Raw genomic sequence first — 23,476 nt, 5'->3', positions numbered from 1 at the left:
CCCTATCTTTCTTCTTATTCTACTCACCTGCTGAGCATACATCATAAGTTTGGAGGTGTCCATATCTGAAATCAATAATGCAACCTGACATTTCTTCACATGCCTGCCCAGGATAGGGACAAACTTTCTCAGTTTTGTTCTTATATCTAGAACTATCTATGGAGCATACCTTGATAGCTGGAATGAACTTAAGGCGACACTCTTTTATAGTAAACCCCTCTTTCTTTAGGTTTATGAACTCCTCAACTATTTCTTCCCTCAACTCCTATGGAAAGAAGTGGTCTAGGAATGCATTATCAAACTCATCCTAGACTGCAGGCTCAACATTCTCACGACAACTCTACTCCAACTGATTATACTATACATTTACAACATCCATCAGCTGATAGGAAAGAAACTCAATTACCTCAATCTTTATCGCATGCATGGATTTGAGAATCTTCCACATTTCATATATAAATTTCTTAGGATCCTTCTCTACTCTGGATCTAGTGAAGACTAGTGGGTTCATCTTCGGAAAGTCTCTAATTCTAGTAGCAACAGATGACTCTTGATAACTAGAGCTAGGGATTGAAGTACTTTGATGACCAGACTGAGGAGTCATCAACTAGGTGTGAATGAAAATTTTTCCTCTAAAATTTTCCTCAGAAGTCATGGTGGGTTGAGAAATTGGTGGAACCTTTTGAGTTCAATTCTCATTCTTAGGCAAAGATGCTCAGACTTAGTTTTAGGTCTACATTCCAAATATTGGTGGAATCTCGTTGTCAGTGATACTCCTCTGATTGAGAGAGCATTTTGAAGGCATGATCTAAAAATGTCAAACGCATAAATTATAAGGAGATTTTATAGAGTTAAAATCTATTGCACAAATAAGAGTATGAAAGAAGTTAGACAATTTCCTAGGGTCCTTTAGCCTCCTCATTATAGATGTGGCGCGCTTCACACTAACAATGAGGACTTTACTAGACTAGGCTTCATAAATATCCTAGGACTTTTGAACTCTGTGCTCTGATACCAAATTTGTGACACCCTGAGTCTACCCTCTAGGTGTGGCTATGACCTAGAAACCATTTTTGGTTCCCAAGCAAACCATTTGCTTGGCTCAATCACTAAGTAGAAAACTTAACTTATAGAAAATACAACTTAGATGTGCATAAACAAGAACATAATTTTAACCTCCCAATATAAGTCTCAATAGTAAAATATATAAATAAAAGTTATTTAAAAACATGCACTCTGAAATCTAAAATAAACTCCAAACTTTGTCTATGTCTATTCCATGAAGTATAATGACTCGGAATAGGAAACGATATAGGACCGTGACTACCTGAAATACTAATAATAAATGACTAAAATAATTACTCAATAGATCCTCCAAATGCAAAGAGGTTTCACCAAAAGTTGAAAAAATATGATCTTCAACGATGCACCCGTTGAGGATCTCTATCACCTGTATGTACATCATAAATGATGTAGCACTGAATGGTGTCAATATATGGCATGCATGGTATGTAAAATTGTTGAAAAGAAACTTACTCAAAGATACTCAACTCAATAGAATGAATAATCAATAACTCTATAAAGCATGTAATATATGAAGTCAATAGTGATTTGGAAAATTTAGACAATGAAAAATAACTTAGTATAAAAATAGTATTTTACTCTTTGGAGAGTTTGTCTAACGACAACCAACGCTATGAGAATCATGATGATAAAATAAATTAATGTCATTTCCACAACCATCTAATACCTTGTCAGTGTAAGGAACACAACTCATCTCATAGATCCAATAAAAGTGTGTATCAAGGACTGAAGTGAGGAGCTACCTGAACTAACTTTATGATTCTCTCCTACGATGGCTACGTAATTTATGGGGTTCGACCTGTTCTATACTATTACTCAAATTGGTTCTTAATACAACTCTCAAAAATATATTTATTATGCTCATATTATCAAGTGAGTGTAAGTACTCAAAGCATGCTAATTTAGTCTCATTGGATTTTTCTTAATTGGCTGAACTCTTCTCAACTGAACTCTTCTATTTAAAAATGTTATACTTTTTCAATCTCATTTAAATGCATAAAATATAGCTTTAACAATATCAATCACTTTCAAGATAAGTATTTAAATTCATAGTTACTCAAACTCATTTAGACTCAATAGTGATCATGCTCCAAAAATTTGTGAATGAAAGACTTCTCAAACACATATTCTTACTCAACTCTTTCTCAATGAAAAGATAAAATATATCCTTCTTTAAACTCAAAATGATGCATAGAATTTAACAATGTAAATTACTCAACTATGGTTCATGTGAATGTAGACATGAATGATAATTCAAGAGCTCAAATCATGAAAATGATCACAATTTACTTATAAATGCAACAAACTAAATAAGAAATTACATAGATAATTCAAGAACTCAATTTCATGGGATTGAAACTCAAACTTGATTGAGCGAAGATGAAGGAAGTGAGGAAAAACTCATTCCAACGTTATAATTATCCTTATATATTTGGAATATCAATGATCTAATTGAAACTCAAAGAAATTGGTTGAAACACATGAACCCTAGCTTTTCTCCTTCTCACCAATCCTTTCTCTCAAAATATTCTAAGTGTTAATGAGAGAAAATGAACATTGGGTACTGATAAGGGATATATTTTAGTCCTAAAATATCAGGGTTTTTCTTGGTTGATGGTGGGAAAAGAAAAAACAAACCCTCATTAAAATTTACACTTTCTGCCCATGAGTCCTTCTACAGATCATATAAGACCAATCATAGAAGCTTGTGCATAAAATGGGAGCTCACTGGTTAGGGTTTTGTTAGATCTATGAGCCTTCTTTATAAGTCATAAATTCTTCAAGAGCTCTTAGGGATTGCTTATAGGATCTCCTTGAATGATTGGGGTTTGGGACTACAGACCGTCCTACAATCTGTAAGAATTGTTATGGGTTGTAGGATCCAGTCGTGGAACTTAGTGCATATTCTAGTAGAATTGTATTGTGACATAATATTTATGAAGAGACTCTACGGGTCATACAACATTATCTGAGTCTTAGAGTTAGCTCCTGGAAGTGCTTAAAACTTGAGTGTTAGGGGACCTACGAGTCATCCCTATGAGTCGTAGAAAGTTCTACGGGTCATAGGTGACCCTCGTAGTCCATTGAACAACTACACTACACTAACTTTCTCAATGCTCTTTGGGTTCAATCTTAGTTAGAATAGTGTGGGATGTTACAAGGCCAAGGGTTCACTAAGGAACCAACAATGATTTTTGAGTGTTGGCCACACTTAGGGCATGAAAAGATTGGTGTTAGAGCACATAGTTCAAGAATCCTAAGATCTCTATGAAGACATGTCTAGTAGAGTCCTCCTTATCAGTGTGAAATATGCCAATCTAAAATGGGGAGGGTATAGGACTATTGGACTTGTCTAACTTTTTTCATACTCCTGTTCATGCAATAGAGTTTAACTCTATAAAATCTCCTTCAAATACGTGTGTTTCACATCTTCAAATCATGCATTCAAAATGCACTCTCAGTCAGAGGAACGTTGCTGACAATGAGATTCAACCAACTTCTATGCCTCTACCATCTGGAATGAAGACAAGGAACAGAGCCCATATGATTGAAGAGGAGAATGAGAATGGAACTTAGGAGATTCCACAGACTACTTAGCCTACCGCGACTTTTGAGGCTGAGTTTAGAGGAGCGATTTTCATGCTCACCCAATGTGTGGATACTCAGTCAAGTCATTGAAGTACTCTGGTCCTTAGCTCTATTTGTCAAATGCCATCTGATGTAACCAGAATTAGAGATTTTCATAGGATGGACCCACTAGTATTACCGGATCTAGAGTTGAGGAGGATCCTTAGAACTTCATCGATGAGATATGGAAAATCCTCAAAGATATGCATGCGACTGAGAATGATGGAGTTGAGATTATTTATTATTAGCTTAAGGATGTTTCAAATGTCTGGTACAATCAGTGGGAGAAGAGTTGTGGTGAGGAAGCTGAGCCTGCTATTTGGGATGAGCTCGAGAGAATATTCCTAGATCACTACTTTTCTTGAGATCCGAGGGAATAAAGGGTTGAGGAGTTTTTTAATCTAAAGAAAAAGGGGTTGACTTTGAAAAAGTACAACCTCAAGTTCATCTAGCTATCGAGGTATGCTACGAAGATGATCCCTAAAGCTAGAAAAAAAATGATGATGTTTGTCTCTAGCATGGGCAAACATATAAAGAAGTGTCAACCTGTATTGTTTATTTCAGACCTGGATACCTCAATACTTATGCTGCATTATCAACAGTTTGAGGAAAAAAGGAAGAAATATAGGGAGGACTCCAGCATAAAAAGCTGAGGTCGACATGTAATGGGGTAAACCACTATAATAGTGATAACAAAAGTTGGTCCTTCATTCAGAAGATGTCTTCTAGTTATGAACCAGCATCAACCAGTACACTTGCAATGAACAATAAGAATGGAAAGAGATCTTAGAGTACTAAAAACTTTAGAGCTCAAGGCTTTCAATCTCAAGATAGTGTGGCCTAAGGTTTTTTACATAAGCCGCCTTATGATAAGTGTGGTAGACTGTATTTGGAGAGTGTCATGATGGTACTAGTGGCTACTAACAGTGTTGTTAGATGGGTTATTTCCTTAGAGACATCTTGTCAGATAGATGGGGTAATAGGGACAACATGGCCTAATCTTCTTAAGCAACACCACCAGGTATAGGTAACCAGACATGTACTAATTTTGGAGCAGGCAGAGGTTCAAACTCTCTGTATGCTATGGCTAGTTGCCAAGTCTAGGAAAACTCGACAAATGTTGTCACTAGTATGCTTCAAGTCCAATCTTTGTGATATTTATGCTTTAGTAATTCCGGGTGAAACTTTTTCCTTTGTGACTCCTTATGTGGCTATTAAGTTTGGGATCCATCTGGAATGACTCTTAGAGACTTTTAGTTTTTCTACTCCTGTTGGTGTGTCTATTCTAGCAAAGAGAGTCTATAGAGATTATATAGTTTCTATCTATGATAAAGATACTTTAGCAGACGTACTTGAGTTAGGCATTATAGAATTTGATGTCATTCTAGGCATGAATTGGCTTTATGATTGTTATGCTCCAGTCGATTTTAGGACTTGAATTGTCAAATTTTAGTTTTTAGATGAGCAAGTTATTGAGTGGAAGGGTTGCCTAGCAGTGTCAAAGGGTCGATTCATTTCATACCTATCACGACCCGACCTAGGTCCTAGTCATAACACGAGGATTAAAATCCCAAAGGACTCCAACAAAGCCTCTTGTACATATCATAAGCATATATAAGGTAAAGCAAAAATGTGAATATCATAAGAGAGTCTAAACCATGAATAGAAATTTAAGAATATCACATGACAACATAAACTTGAAATATTTGTCCAACTAGATGCCTCTACTCATGAATATGGGCGGGGGCTAAGACATGTCCCTATATCACCCTTAATATGAAACATAACAAAATTCTTTATAACAATAACCAACTCAATGAGTATTCCCCGATAAACGATGACTCACCACAAACACCACCGGATAGGAAAGCTTAACTAGCCACGTAGATGAGTATGACCTTCAATCTAAACCCCTACGTTATGAGACAATATAGGAAAAAAGTATGAATTAGTACGTTGGAATGTACTAAGTATGAGGGAGTGACATGCAACATAAATCATGGAATGCAATGGTCAGGTAAATCACATGATAAGATGAGGTAAATAAAGACATAAAAAAATCATATTGACCAAAGAATTTAAAAAGAATACGTTAAAATCATAGCATACATAATAGATCATACATATGTGGGATAGGAACTATAACAAAAAATAAGACCATGCGATCTATAATATGGAATCCTGTTGTCTCCCCATACAATGAAGAAAAAGGGGAATCTACTTGCCAAGGTAGACTCTACCCCGCTAGGCGGTCATACATACGCTATATGTGGATCCAATAGCTAGGACATGAACGCAACGTACGGTGGTACATAGTTTATGGAACATGAGGTTTTTATACTAGGGCTTTTGGTACGACCCCCACCTCAAGTCCACTCGGTGCTAAGTCAAAATCTCACGGAATACATACATGGCATAGAAATTATAATTTCATATAGCATAGTCATGATCATAGGTTTGAAATCATAGAGTAGCTCATTTTCATAACATGCTTGTACTGTGAGAATTGTCCTTTCATCATTACAAATCATACATACATAGTTCATATCATTAGGATTTAAGGCACCATGTTGGGCCCTAAGTCCCCATTTCCATAATTTGCATAAAAATCATCATTTGAAACATACTTATAGTCCATGATCATAATTGAAATACATAATCATAATTTATATTTGGAAATTCATGATCATAGCTTATACTTGAAATTAAGGTATGACATAAATGCATGATCAATTGATTTAAAAATCATGAAATTGATTTGAAAACAAGCATGATCATAAACTTTCTTTCAGCCTATACATAATTCATTTAGTTGATATCATTAAGAAGTATAATTCAAAATACTCATAATTTACATCATGAACCCTAGAGATTAAAATAGTAGAATTAATGGGAAAACTCTTCAATTTAATGCAATAACAATCAATTTATATCAAAATAGACTCATGATCAGACTTTAAATCATAATTCATGCAATAGGAATAGAGATCATAAAATGCATAAAATACCATATTTTAATTTGATAGAAAACTTGAGAAATTGATTGGGCTTCATGGATGAAAAAATTGATGAATCAATACCCACATACCTTAAATGAGAACACCAAATAATTTGCAAGAACTTGAGAGTTTTGATGGAGAGCTTGAGTGAATTTACTTGAACTCTTCAATGGAGTCCTTGAGAGTCTTTTGTAAAGAGAGAAATATTTGAGTAGGTGAATTGTAGAAGACTGAATATAATTAGAGGATTAGGTTAATTTATAAAGTTGAATTAGGTCCTAAAAATGTCTAGGTTCATTAGCTAACAATTTAGGGAAAAGTCTAAAATGCCCTTACTAAAAACTAAATTCGGCCAAAAACACATTGCCAGGTCCGCGATGTGGAGGCAAGAAAGTACGCAATGTGGACTTGCCGCACACCTTACTATTTTGCACTTTTTATTTGAAAATATATCTTTCGATATACAGGTCCTAAAAATCTATCGAAACTATTTTTCGCAGGTTTTGACCCCCTGATTGATATTCCGAATTTGAATTTTCCAAAAATATTAAGGATAATGAATTACATAAGTGGCCTATTTCCAAGGAATTTTTAAGGAACTTCTGAGTATTTTGAGGGATTTTAAAATACCTCCTCCTTGGGAACATCCGTCCTCAAATAATATCCAACTATTATAGGAAGGACATGAAAAAAAGGACTTAAAAACCCACATGGACATGAGGACACTTTAAAAGATACATAGAACATATGGACTTCATACTTAACATAAGACATAGTCCTTGAGAAAAAAAATCATTTTTCATAAATCATGTATGCATATGATTGACATATGAAACTGAAACTTAGGAGTTTAATCAATTGGATCATGGATAACTTAGTACCTTTAGGTTCGAGTGCAAGGAAAGAGATACGGATAATGCTTTATCATGTCTGATTCTGCTTTCCACGTAGCACTCTCTACTTGTTGATTCCTCCAAAACACTTTGATAGATGCAACGTCTTTATTTCTTAACCTCTTCACTTGCTAGTCTAAAATCTCAATCAAGACATCCTCATAAGTCAAATTCTCTTCAATATTTATTTTCTCCATTGGAATAATAGACTTTGGATCACCCACAAACTTCCTCAACATTTACACATGAAATACTAGATGAACCAAAGACAACTCATATGGCAAGTCTAACTCATATGCTACTTTGCCAATGCGCTTCAATATCCTATATAATCCAATATATCTAGGGCCCAATTCCCTTTTTTACCAAACCACATTACTCTTTTTATAGGTGAAATCTTCAAATACACCATATCATCCACATCAAATTCAATCTCTCTCCTCCTAGTGTCCGAATATGACTTTTAACGACTTTGACCCATTTTAAATCTTTCTCTTATGAGCCTTACTTTCTCTATTGCATCAACTACCAAATCTAGACCAATCAATGCCATCTCACCTATTTAAAACCACCCTACTGGAGACTACATCTTCTCCCATACAAGGCTTCAAAAGGAGCCATTTGGATGCTAGAGTGATAAATATTATTGTAGGAGAATTCAATCAATGGCAAATGCTCATCCCAAATTTCTCTAAGTTCAATCACACATGCCCTTAATATGTCCTCCGAGGTTTGAATTATTTTTTTGGCTTGTCCATCGGTTTTAGGATGGAAAGTGGTACTTAGCTTGACTTTAGAACCAAGACCTTTCTGAAATGACTTCCAAAAATGTGAACTAAATTGAGTACCTCTATCCAATATAATCGATAAAGTAACACCATGAAGTTTCACAAGTTCATGAATGTACAACTTAGCATAGTCTTCGGCACCATAAAAAGCCTTGACCAGTAGAAAATGTGCTGATTTGGTCATTCGGTCCACAATGGCCCAAATAGAGTCATGTTGTCTTCTAGTATGAGGCAAACTCGTGACAAAGTCCATATTTACATCTTCCCACTTTCATGTAGGAATTTTGATTTCTTGAGCTAGACCTCCCAACCTTTGATGCTCAACTTTCACTTGTTGACAATTAGGACACTTAGCCACAAACTTTGCTATGTACTTCTTTATGCCATTCCACCAATACACTTCCCTTAAGTCTCAATACATCTTGGTGGATCCCAGGTGAATTGAATATCGAGAATTATGGGCCTCATTCAATATCAACTCTCTTAATCCATCAACATATGGAACAAACAAATGACCTTGGTAACGTAGTACCCCATCTTCTCCTAGGGAGAAAGCCTCAATGGATTTTTCAACAACCAACTTCTTTAATTCAACTAAAATTGAATCATTGTCTTGTTTGGCCTTAACGTCTGCCGTAAGATATAATTACGAACTATTATGTATAAAAACGCCTACATTATTGGAATCAACCAAACACACACCTAAACATGCCAATCTATGGACCTCTTTAACTAATTCCCTTCTACCTTTCTCAACTTGTGCAACACTACCCATAGACAACCGACTAAGGGCATTAACTACAAAATTTGCCTTACCCAGATGATATAATACGCTCATATCAGTCTTTTAGGAGTTCAAGCTACCTCATTTGCCAAAGGTTCAAGTCCCTTTAACTAAGCACATATTTCAAGCTTTTATGGTCGGTAAATATATCAACATGAACCCTATAAAGATAATGGTGCCAAATTTTCAACGTAAATACAACCGCCACAAGTTAAAAATCATGGGTTGGATAGTTTCTTTCATGAACCTTAAGTTGTCTAGAGGCGTAGGCTATAGCCTTACCATGTTGCATCAAGAAACAACTCAAACCAACACGCGAAGCATCATAATAAACAACAAACCCAACCGAACCTTTGAATAACGTCAAAATAGGAGCAGACGTAAGACGATCCTTCAATATTTGAAAACTTTTCTCACATTCTTATGACCATTGGAATTTTTCCTTCTTTTGTGCAACTTAGTTAAAGGCGAACCAATAGATGAGAATCCTTCAATAAACCTTCTATAGTATCCAGCTAAGTCCAAAAAGCTTCTAATGTATGAAGGAGATAATGGTCTAGGCCAATTCTTAACCTTCTTGCCGCGCACCTTACTGTTTTGCACAATTTCTTTGAAAATCTATATTTTGATATACGGGTCCTAAAAATCCACTAAAACTATTTTCTGCAGGTTTTGACCCCTTGATCGATATTCTAAACTCGGATTTTCGAAAAAGATTAAGAATAATACATTACATGAGCGGCCTATTCCTAAGGCATTCTTAAGGCACTTATGAGCATTTTGAGGGATATTGCATTACCATAAGGCCAAAAAGTTTCTATTTGGTATATCTACCACGTTGTTTGAGTTAGAGGTGATATTGTGGAGACACCATCCCTTTAGTTAGTTTCAGTCGTAAATGAGTTTCATATAGTCTTTCTTGAGGATTTACCTTGAGTTCTTCTTGATAGGGAGATAGATTTCAGAATAGATATTCTTGCCGATACTTAGCCTATTTCTATTCTACCATATAAAATAGCTCCAACTGAGTTAAAAGAATTAAAAGAGAACTTGAGAGATCTTCTAGATAAGGGATTCATTAGAGTGAGTGTCTCATCTTGGGGCGCTCCTGTCCTATTTGTGCAAAAGAAAGATGGTTCCCTTAGAATGTCTATTGATTACAGTTAGTTGCACAATATTACCATAAATAATAAGTATACTCTTCCCAGAATTAATGACCTGTTAGATCAACTTCAGGGTTCTACTTGTTTTTCTAAGATAGACCTTGATCAGGTTATCATTAGTTGAAAGTGAGAGAAAGTGATATTCTGAAGACAACCTTTCCAACTCATTATAGTCATTATGAGTTTCTTGTCATGTCCTTTGGTTTGACTAACACTCCTACAACATTTGTGGACCTCATGAACAGAGTATTTAAGAAGTACCTAAACATGTTTTTTATAGTATTTATCGATGACATCCGGATCTATTCTAGAAATGAGGAAGAGCACGCCTATCATCTCAGAATTGTTCTCCAAACTCTTAAGGACCAAGAGTTGTATGCTAAAGTTTCTAAGTGTGACTTTTTTCTTTCATCTGTGACATTCCTAGGCCAATGATTCTCTAGTGATGGTATTCAAGTGAATTCATAGAAAATAGAGCCAATAAAGAATTGTCCTAGACCCACATCCCCTACAGACACAAGGAGTTTCTTGGGTTTGACTTGTTATTGTAGAAGACTTATAGAGGTCTTTTACATTGATTAAGTTGAATTAGAAGTAGACTAAGTTCCAATGGTCAGATACTTGTGAGAAACATTTTCAAGAGTTAAAAACTAGATTGACTACTGCTCCAGTATTGTCCCTTCCCGAGGGAACAAATGGGTTTGTGATTTATTGTGATACATCCTAAGTATGATTGGTTATGTTTATATAAAGAGTAAATTCATAGCTTATGCTTCCAGACAACTTAAGATTCATAAGAGGAATGATTCGACTCATGATCTAGAATTAGGAACCGTAGTATTTGCTTTTAAGATATGGTGTCACTATGTCTATGACATACATATGTTCACTTATCTCAAAATCCTAAAATATGTTTCTAGCTAGAAAGAGTTGAACCTTAGGCAAAGGTAATGGCTTGAAATGCTTAAGGACTATGACATGAGTATTCTTTACCATCCAAGTAAAGCTAATATTGTTGATGATGCTCTTAGTAGGTTATCCATGAGAAATACTACTCATGTTGAGGAATAAAAGAAGGATTTGGCTAAGAAGGTGCATTGAATTTCTCAGTTCATCTTGTAGACTCAAATGAAGAAGGTATCATTCTTCAGAATAGGGAAGAGTCTTCACTAATTATAGAAGTAAAGGAAAAGAAAGACCAAGAACCGATTCTACTTCAGTTGAAGGAGGATATTTACAAGCAAAAAGTTCATCTTTTCCCAAAGGGGGAGATAGTGTATTGAGATGTCAAGGTAGGTTGTATGTTCTGAGAGTCAATGGTCTTCAAGATAGAATAATGGTAGAGGCCCATGGCTTCAGATATTCAACCCATCTAGGTTCTAGAAAAAATGTACCATCACTTGAGAGAAGTCTATTGGTGGAATGATATGAAAAAAGATATTACAAACTTTGTTTCCAAGTTTTGTTAATTTTCAATAAGTCAAGGTTGAGCATCAATAGCCTTGTGGTATAGTTTAGGGTATAGAGTTTCTAGAATTGAAATAAGAGATGATCAATATGGATATTTTTACAAGTTTACCGTGGTCTCACAGACAACATTACTCAGTTTGGGTGGTTGTGGATGGGATGGACAAATCAACCCACTTCTTACACATTAAGACTACAGATGCAGTAGAAGATTATGCTAGATTGTATATTCGAGAGATATTCTGAATTCATAGAGTTCCCTTGTATATCATCTTATACATAGTTGTTTGATTCACTACTCAGTTTTTGAAGCTGTTTCAAAGATGTTTTAGTTCTAATATAAATCTTAGTTTCTCTTTCCATCCTCAGATAGATGGTCAAGCTGGGCGTACGATTCAAAATATTGAGGATAAGGTAAGATCATGTGTCATTGACTTCAAAGAAAATTAGGATGACCACTTGCCTCTTATGGAGTTTGCTTATAATAACATATTTCATTCATGTATTCAGATGACTCCTTGTGAAGCTCTTAATAGTGGGAGATGTAGATCGCTAATTGGTTGGTTCAAAGTTGGTGAAGCTGAGTTGATAGGGGTATAATTGGTTCATCAAGCTGTGGAGAAGGTGAAGATAATTCAAGAGAGGTTGAAAATTATGCAAAGTCATCAAAAGTCCTACACAGATATTAGGAGAAAAGACATAGAGTTAGAGGTGAATGATTGGGTTTATTTGAAATTTTCACCAATGAAGGGTGATATAAGATTTAGGAAGAAATGGAAGCTATCCCCGATATATTGGTCCTTATCAAATTATAAAAAGAGTTGGTAATGTGTCTTATTATATAGAGCTACCATCACAATTAGTAGCCATTCATCCAGTATTTCATATTTCCATTCTTAAGAAGTGCTTGTGAGATCCTTAACTCATTGTTCCTATAAAAAACATTGGTGTAAAATATAGATTGTCCTTTGAGGATATTCTTTTCCAAATTCATGATCTCCAAGTTTGCAATTTGAGGACCAAAGAGGTCACTTCAGTCAAAGTCTTATAGAGAAATTAGTTTGTTGAAGAGGTTACATGAGAAGTCGAGGAGGAGATGAAAGCCAAATATCCTCATTTATTCATTCCTCCTAGTGTTGATATTGAATGTTCTTTTCCTTTTTCTTATCTCAAATTTAGTGTCTTCTTGAGTATTTAAATAGTTACTCATGAGTTTGAGTATTTGAGTTCTTGCATTGCATTCTTTCCTTGAGTAAAGTCTTAGCTTGGTCATTATTCGAGAATGAATAATCCCTAGGGGGAGATATTGTAATACCCTGTACTATTCTAACTTAGAACAATTCGAGAAATCCTGAGAAATAAGGTTAGAGCACTATCCAGTGGCTACGAGTGGGGACCTATAACCCATACAAGGTTCAACGAATTGTAGGTAGTACTTATAGGTCCCCAGAGACTTAAGTAAATTTTTGGTTGTGAGGACTCCCTCCATGAATTGCTTCTACGGCTCATAGGAATTCCTATAGGCCATAGAAGATGTCTGTAGAAAGAGTCTAAAAAAGTCTGAAGACCCCTTTACAGTAGACCTTGTACGATCATCAAAATTTCTACTACCCTTAGGGATAAATTATAGAGCCTAGTGTCACATTCCAGTAGCTACTGAAATGTTCACCAAAGTTCCATGACCAGACCTACGATCTATCTGAGGGTCTATGACCCGTAGGAGGGTTCATAGACCCAATGCCTAAGAAGCCTCTAAGCACTTCCATGAGCACCTTCTATAGATCATCGAAGTTCCCATGTTCCATAGAAGGCTATTCGTAGACCCTTAAGACCAAATTCAGTAGTTCCTATTTTTGGACCCCAGACTCTACAATCGGTCTTCTATGGTCTGTTGCGCGACCTGCATCGGCCCAGGTTAGTTTTTATGTAGTTTTATCCTTTCCCACCTTTATCAAACCAAAAACCTTATGTTTTGGGACTAAAATAAGCCCCTTATTAGTACCCAACATGCCTTTTCTCTTATTAACACTTACAATATTTTTGTGAGCAAGGATTGGATAGGAGAAAATGCTAGGGTTCAAGTGTTCTTACCAAGTTCTTTGAGTTTTGCTTAGATAATCATTATTTCAGGTATGTAAGTCTAATCAAAATGTTGTGCAGTGTTTGTTCTCATGCCCTACATCTTTATTCAGCCAATATGAATTTGAGTTTCAATCCCATGAAATTGAGTTTCTAAGTTAATTATATAATCTTTCATTGAGTTCCTTGTATATTTATTGATATTGAGATTATCCCTATGAGTTCAAGTTCTTGAATTTATCATTCATGGTAGCATTCACATGAAGTCTATTTGATTATCTGGATTGCTTACTTTTATGCACTATTTGGAGAATTAAAGAATGACATATTTCTGTCGTAAATTGCAAAAGAGTTTGAGCATGAGTTTGAGTTTTAAGAAGTCTTTCAGTCACAAATTTTGAGCATGATCATTATCGAGTCTAAATGAGTTTGAGTAATAATGTATTTAAATATTTCTTTTGAGTTGAGTCGAGAAATTAGAGATATGTTTTGTGCATTCACTGAGTCAAAGAGTAAAACTATTTCAAAAGAAGTTATGAGTTGAGTTAAATTGAGTAATGTCAATGAGACTAATGAGATAATATTTTAATTACTTATACTCACTTGAGTTCATGAGCATAATTATATATTTTGGGAATAGTATTTAGCACCGATGTGGGTAAGAGTCTAAATAACTCAAACCTCATAAATTATTAGCTAGCATAGAAGAGGATCATACAGTTGGTTCGGACGACTCTTCACTTTAGTTCTTGATACAGACTTTTATTGGATCAATAAGATGTGTTACTTTCCTTACCTTGACATGGTATTGGACAACTATGATAACAAAAACAACTTGTTGTATCATCACAATGGTCATAGTGATGGTTGTAGGTTAGAGAAACTGCCCAAAGAGTAAAATACTATTTTTATACTAAGTTGTATTCATTATTTATGTTTTTTGAAGAATTGTCTATTCTTATAAATACATAATTTATTGAGTTGAGTTCTTTTAGTATTCATTCCTTTGAGTTATTAAAGTAATCTTGAGTATATTTCTTTCATCCATTTTACATACTGTATATTCCATGTACTGACGCCATTTAGCACTACATTATTTTATGATGCAGATTTAGATGTTAGAGATCTTCAACAGGCATATCATTGAAGACCACTTTACATCTAGCTTTTGGTGAGACCTCAATGCAATATAATGAGCTCTTAGTTATTTCATTTAATATTTCTTTATTAGTGTTTTGAGGTAGTCGTGGGCCAGTCCTTGTACCTATCCATAGTCAGTTAGAGGTTTCATAGAATAGACATAGATAGAGTTGGAGTTATTTTCAATTAAGAGATCATGTTTTAATCTATTTATTTATTCATATACTTTATTATTTGATACTAATATTTGAGAAGAATTACTTATATTCTTTATACATGTCCATCTAAGTTAGTATTTTTATGAGTTGAGTCTTACACTGAGTAATTAGCTAGACCGACAGTTTGCTTAAAAATCAGTAATGGTTTCTCAGTGTCGGCTATATGTAGGGTGTAGAATCATGGCATGACAGATTATGTGACTCAAATATTGATGATCGCCGAGTTAGAATCTTGGCAAAGGCCCATAGCTTTAGATATTCAATTCATCCGGGTTCTACCAAGATGTGTCACAACTTGTGGGAAGCCTACTTGTTCAATGGTATAAATAGAGATATTGTGGACTTTATTTCTAATTGTCCGATATGTCAATGAGTCAAGATTGAACACCAAGGCCTTGTGGAGTGGAATAGAATATAGAGCATCTTGAGTGGAAATGAGGGAAGATCAATATGGACTTTATTACATTCATACCACGATCTTGTAGACAACATGACTTGATTTGGGTGATTGTAGATTGGATGACTAAATCAATTCACTTCTTACAAGTCAAAATTACAGATTCAACAAAGGATTATGCCAGATTATACACTCGTGAGATAGTATGACTTCATGGAATTACCTTGTCTATCATATCTAACAAAGGTACTAAATTAACTACTCAATTTTGGAAGTTGTTCAAAAAGAGATTAGGCTCGAAGCTAAATCTTATAATGCTTTCTATCCTCCAATAATGGTCTGGTAGAGCATATGATTCAGACTCTTGAGAATAGGTTGAGAGCTTGCGTCATTGACTTCAAAGGTAGTTGGGAGGATCAGTTGTCTCTAATAGAGTGTGCGTACAATAAGAGTTATCTTTCGTTTATCCAAATTGCTCCTTATGAGGCTCTTTATAGGAGATGTAGATCACCAACTGGTTAGTTCAAAGTTGGTAAAACTGAGTTGATAGGGCGAGATGGTTTGCCAAGCCATGGAAAAGGTGAAGATTATCCAAGAAAGGTTAAAAACAATGCAAAGTCATCAAAAGTCCTACATAGATGATAGAAGAAATGATTTAGAGTTTGAGGTGAATGATTAGGTATATTTGAAGTTTCGCACATGAAGGATGTTATGAGATTTGAAATGAAAGAGAAGCTTAGTCCCCATTACATTTGTCCTTACCAAATTATTTAGAGAATTGGTAATGTAGCTTATGAGCTAGAGCTACCATCATAGTAGCAAATGTTATCAAGTGTTTCATATTTCCATGCTTAAGAAATGTTTAGGAGATCATTCGCTCATCGTTCCAACATAAAACATTAGTGTGAAGGATAACTTGTCTTATAAGGAGATTCTTGTTGAAATTCATGATTGTCAAATTCAAAAATTGAGTATAAAAGAGGTCACTTCAATCAATGGTTGGTGGAGAAATCAATTTGTAGAAGAGTCTACATGGGATGCCACAGAAAATATGGAACCCAAGTACCCTTATCTATTTGTTCCTCCTAGTGTTGAAGATGAAAGTAATATTTTTTCCCTATCTCAGACTTAGTTCCTTTTTGAGTATTTGAGTATTTAATTTTTCCATTACATTCGTACTTTGAGTAAATTCTTAGCTTGGTCATCATTCAAGGAAGAAAAATCCCAAGGGAGAGATATTGTAATACTCTGAACTATTATAACTTAGAACAATCCCAAAGAGAATTTAGGAGAGTGCACTATCTAGTGGGCCACAAGTGGTACCTACGGACCATAGATCCTTCAAATGCTTAGTAAAATTTTCAATTGTTGAGACCCTCCCTACAGATGCATTTTACGGTTTGTAGAAGTTCCTATGGACCATGTGAGATATCCGTAGAAGAGGTTTCTAAGCTCAGTTTAAAGACCCATTCCAACGAGCTCTTTCAAAAATTGTCAAAGAGTCTATACCTGTAGGGATAGCTCAAAGACCCAATGACACAATCCCAATAGCTACTTGAATGTGCACCAAGTTCCATAATAGGGTTCTACGACTTGTATGATAGTCTATGACCTATAGGACGGTCTGCAGATCCAAAACCCAAGCATCCTCAGAAAGATTCCATGAGTGGATGGTACGACTCGTAGGGTGGTCTATGACCTGTAGAAATGCTTTGTAGACTCAACCTCTATGATTCTAGTGAGCTTTGATTTTGGCACCTAATTTCTATGAGGGTTTTTCTACAGCTTGTAGAACAACCTATACATGGCCCTAAGTCAGTTTTAATAAGGGGTAAAATAATCTTTTCCCACATTTTCCAAACCAAAACCATAATATTTTTGGACTAATTTAGGTCCCTTATTAGTACCCTATGATACATTTCTCTCATTAACACTTAGATTATTCAAATCAAGGTTTGGCAAGGAGAAGAAACTAGGGTTTGAGTTTGTTAAGATAGTCGTTTGATTTTTTCCAAAAACACCATTCTTCCAGGTATGTAACATTAATCATAACATTGGACTATGTTCGTCATTGTGCCCTACATCTCAATTTCATTGATAAAGAGTCCAAGTTCGAGTATAATCCTATATTATATAGGTTTTTCATGAGTTATGATTCCTTTGGTGAGTTCTCTATACATTTATTGATATTGAAATTATACCGATGAATTAGAACGACCCATAGATGCCCCTAAGTCAGTTTTAATAAGGGGTAAAATTGTCTATTCCCACCTTTCACAAACAAAAACTATAATGTTTTCAGACTGATTTAGGTCCCTTCTTAGTACCCTACGATGCATTTCTCTCATTAACACTTAGAGTATTCAAAGCAAGGTTTGGCAAGGAGAAAAACTAGGGTTTTAGTGTGTTAAGAAAGTCCTTTGATTTTTGCCAAAAATACCATTCTTCCGGGTATGTAAGGTTAATCATAACATTGGAATGTGTTTGTCCTTTTGCCCTACATCTTAATTTCATTAATAAAGATTCCAAGTTCGAGTATAATCCTATTTTATTAAGCTTTCTAATGAGTTATGACTATTTTGGCGAGTTGTCTATACATTAATTGATATTGAGATTATACCGATGAATTCAAACTCTTGAATTTGTGTTCATGTTTACATTCACATGAAACCTAGTTAAGTATCTTCATTTCTTATTTCTATGCATTTGTTTTGTGTTATAGAATAATATATTTTCTATCTTAATTGAGAAAGGAGTTTGAGCATATACTTGAGTTTGAGAAATCTTTCATTCATAGATTTGAGCACGATATTTATCGAGTTCAAATGAGTTGAGTAATTATGCATGTATTCATTTATTTTGAGATTTACTTGAGAAACCAAAGTTGTATTTTTAACACATTCATTGACCTTGAGAAATATAACTTACAAAAGAACATAATGAGTTTAAGAAGAGTTGAGTTAAACTTAGTAAAGTCCAATGAGACTAAATGCTACATTATTTGAGTATTTTACTAACTTAAGTATCTGAACATTAATGCATATTATTTCATGAGTGGTATTGAGTACCAACTTGGTAAGAGTTTAGATAACTCAAACTCCATAAACTACGCAGCCTGTGTAAGATAGGATTGTGTCGTTGGTATGGGACATTCCTCACTTTAGTATCTCAAAAGGACTTCTATTAGATCCATGAGATGAGTTTGCGTCCCTAAACCTTGAAAGGTATTGGACGGCTCTAGCAATGAGAGTAGTTGGTTGTATTATCATGAGTCTCATAGTGATGGTTGTCGATTAGAGAAACTCTCTAAAGAGTTAATATTATTTTTACATTTATTTGCAGTGCATTGACTTATTTTATAATTGTATGCTTTATTGAGTTGAATTTCTTCAGTATTCATTGAAGTATTATGTTGAGTGAGTATGCTTCTTTTCAACTATTTGTATACCGTATATTTAATGTACTGACGTCGTTCAATGCTTCAACCTTTTATGATGCGGATACATGTATTAGAGATCCTCAACATGCACATCTTGAAGATCACTTTCCATCCGTCTTTTGGTGATACCTCCTTGTATTCAGAGGAATTCTTTAAATGTATTCAGTCTTTTTAAAACAATATTTCATTATATATTGAGAGACTTACTTTCGAGATGAATGAGTTTATTTTAGTGTACTTTTAAATGCTCAACCTTATGATTATATTCCTATTTAGTGTTATAAGTGCCATCAAGACCTAGTGTGTAGACTCGGGGCATGATACAAGGGTACCAACTCCCATCAACGAACATCATAAGAAAACTCATATGCCAAAATTGAACATCACATCCTAAATAAATACCAAATCAATGATTCCACTAATTACTTTGACACCATCATATAGATGAACCTTCTAAGAAAATTTTCATCCTCTAGCCAATGCAAACATCTGAAGCTACCAATGAACATGACCACTTCCACTCCAAATCACAAACCTCCATCTCGAGAGCTATCAACACAACTGTAGAGAAACAACAACAGTAACAAGGCACAACAAGATATCACAACTCTAACACGATTAGCCATAACCAAGCACAAAGAACAACATAAAGAGACAAATCCAAAAAGACCAAATGAGCGAATATAATCTTTGTAGTCGAGAAAAAGACTAAGGAAAAGGATGGAAATAGCTAACTATGACTACCATATTGCCATAGAAGGCCATCCTATCTCTTACATTACTCCGACAATAAGAACTCTCCCAACTACTACTCTAAAAGGAGACACGCAAATAAGGAAACCTCCTAAGCAAACTAGGTCTAACATTATAACAAATTCCCAAATCGGGTAAAGATGGTCTAGCTACCTATGTAAGAAGTATTAGCCTCATAACAAAATATACAACAAGGGTGGAAAAAAGGGAAACCAACAATCCTGACACCAATATCACAATAAAGCCACCAACGCAAAGGCAAGAGTACTCAACCCCTACTCTCAATAAGAGAAACACAACCTAATAGACTGACTACTAAAAAAAATAGACTACATGAGATAATATGTGCATATATAATCCCAAAAAAGTTTATCACAACAATCAAGCAATGGATAACAAGTAAAATAGGCACGAATAAGTAAGAAAACCCCAAAACCAAAAAGAAGAAGAAATAATGGGATACAATAATGGAATCACATCGAAAGGTGGAATACTAGGAGCCTCATCCTCCGATTGACCTATAGAAACTTAGAATGAATTATTCTCGACCTCATCTTGAGCACTTAGAGTACTACCATCTACACTCAGGGTACGACCTCTGATCCAATGTTCCATCACCCTGCTAGACTGACCCATTTGAACATATGCCACCATGGTCCTATGCTAGGGTCAAGCTCTAAACCCAAACTCTACACATATATGATAAGGTCTTACCATCCTAGCCTAGGGAGTAACAAATGTCAAAAATGTCAAGATAATCAACTCTCGCCTAAGGAAATCCTTGACTAGTGGCAGACATCTCCACAATCACAGCAACCCTTGTAGTCTGAAGCCCGATGTAAAAAATGTGATGAGCTACCCTAGTTACCTCTACCAAAATCAATACCACCCCTAGTGATTGCACATAAAACCTAAGACAATGTTAAATAAAGTGACCTACCTCACCATACCCATAGTAACCATAACCAAAAAAACCTACTAAAAAGACCTAGATGGATTAAAATGAGCCCCAATAGCTGAAGGCCTGAAATGATCACTGTAAGAAGTCTCACATGAGCCTTGTCTTCCATAAGCACCATGACCTACCTCATAACCTCCTAGAACCCGAGGTGCTACCTTAATAGGCCTAGTAGGTCGATATACCCACCTAAAAGTGAAATGTTGTCACAACTATACTGACAGCGAGGACTTTTTCCACTATCTTTATAAGTCTCAAGACATGCCTATGAAATGTCCCACACATAACTAAAAACCTAGGAAAGGTAGACCCAACATTTATCAAGTGCTCTGATGCCAATAAGAGTGGTAAAGATAAACCCTGATGAAATCTAGACTCAACTTCTAATATGTAAGTAATAATGTTGGGGTAATCCTGATCCACTCAATATATCACGAAATATGCTCAAATAAAGACGAAGAACCCTACTTGGTCCCAATCAACCCAAATTTTTCTTAAGAAGCACCCGCTGTACCAAGAACCATACCCGCCTGTGTTGTTTCCTTAAATAGACTCAAGCATCATCACCAAACCTCAAGGATCCAAGGTAGTCAATTGTTTTGTATGAGCCTGGGCTGCCCTCAAACTCTTTGTCTATTGAAGAGCATCTTCAGTCGAAAGGCATGTTGTCACAACCCAACCCCATAGGCCATGACTAGGGTCCGATCTGAACCCCTCTCATATACATAACTATCTGATATAATAACTATACACCAGAACCCTAGCGGTTGATAATATTTTGACATATATGTAGCCTTTTTCATTTGTATCTTATCATGAAAGGGCGTGCAAGCTGACAAGGATGCCATAGCATATTAACAAATATAACACGCTGTATAGGCATAGATGAAACAAACTTGTAAACAACCCACATACATATGTCTAGAGACCTCTAAGAATATCAATGGTAACATATGGCGGGACAGGGCCCCCTCCGTACCCATGAATAAACAAACATATACATCAAGGGTCATTACTAAAATCTAGGCTCCGCCCTAATGAAGCGCTTCTGAATCGCTGAGTGGAAACCCTAAGCTGGCAGATCTCCAAAGTAACTACCTGTACGTACGGGCATGAAATGCATCCCCCCAAAGAAAGGGGGATCAGTACGATATATGTACTTATTATGTAAAGCATAACACATCATAACTGAGACCATAGCTAAACCAGGGATGCAGGGGATAAGTATAACAATTAACAAATTACTGTACCTGTACCTTAGGACACGTAATCATATACATCGTCATACACTGCGCCTGGCCTGCTAAGGAACTCAGTGTCATAATTATTTCATCATAATATCATATCATCATGTCATCATCTCTTTCCATTATGTATATTATTTCATCATGTCATGGTATACGACATCATATTATCGTATACGATATAATCTTATCGTAAATTTCATCATATTATATCCAGTCTACTATAGGGCTCGAGGTCACAAATGTATCCCTATATTTTTATATGCATGCATACGTAAAGTATCCGTCCCTTTAGTGAGAGACTCGGTGAAGGGAGTAGTGTACATCTATAGCGTACCATCATCATATATATACATACCGTACCCGACCCTCTAGGAAGAGACTCGATGCCATTATTATATGGTAAAATATACCGAGGAAGGTTCGGCCCGATCCATAATTTAAAATAATGCCATGGAACGTACTGCTCAATCCATATTTTCATCATATCATCGTATATATATATATTAATCTTGGGACTTAGTGAATAACATCATCACATATGGCATCATCGTATGTTTTAACTTTATTATATATGGCATTTCATCATCGTATACTTTATACATATATATATATATATATATAGCTGGCTCGGGACTCAGTGAAGGAGTAGTAAAGCTGTGCCCGATATAGTTTCTGGCCCATTGTGGGTCACGGAGAAAGAAGGGTTATAGCATGTATGAGTAGAGTAGTGAGAAACTATATGCAACTAAGTCATCATCTGATACTTGATAAAAGAGTCAAGTGAACCGTCATCTGAAGACCCGGGGAGTAATTATCCAAGGTACCCCTTTAGATGTCATTAGGCTCACATCAGCTGGGGGCCCTAGAGATCACAGACACGCATCAAGATAATGCCACACAATTTATGCAATCAGAAGCATAATTTATGCAATCATAAACACAACTTATGTAGTCAGAGACTTAACTTATGCAATCAGAGGCACAATTTATGTAATTGGAGACATTGATTATTTCAGAGCCTTTAGGAAGAGGAGCTTGTATCTCCCCTTATTATTCAACAAAATGTGGCTCAGGAGTAGTGGTCGAACCATTTTAAGACTCTTAATATTTAAAAGTGCCTACAAGTCACGAGTGATACCTAGAGTCTATAAGGGAGTTACCTTCAAATCCATATCGTATATTACATACAGTCAAGACTTTCCACAAGTAAGAAGAGACAGGCTTTACATGTACTGCTTTTCATTTCCTAGAAGACTTGGAAGGTAGTGACTCAACTATTACCGGAGTTCTAACATCAAGAAGTGAATAGGAGTATGGACACATACTCAGAGCTTTAGGAATGGAATAACTCTCAAATTTCACATACATAACACTTACATCTAAGACATGCCAAAAGAGAAGAAAGGATTGGGTTTAATACCTATAGTAGCTCGATTATAG

Source organism: Solanum dulcamara, chromosome 5 (genome assembly GCF_947179165.1).
Source record: "Solanum dulcamara chromosome 5, daSolDulc1.2, whole genome shotgun sequence".
NCBI lineage: Eukaryota > Viridiplantae > Streptophyta > Magnoliopsida > Solanales > Solanaceae > Solanum > Solanum dulcamara.
This window is presented reverse-complemented; position numbering follows the sequence as displayed.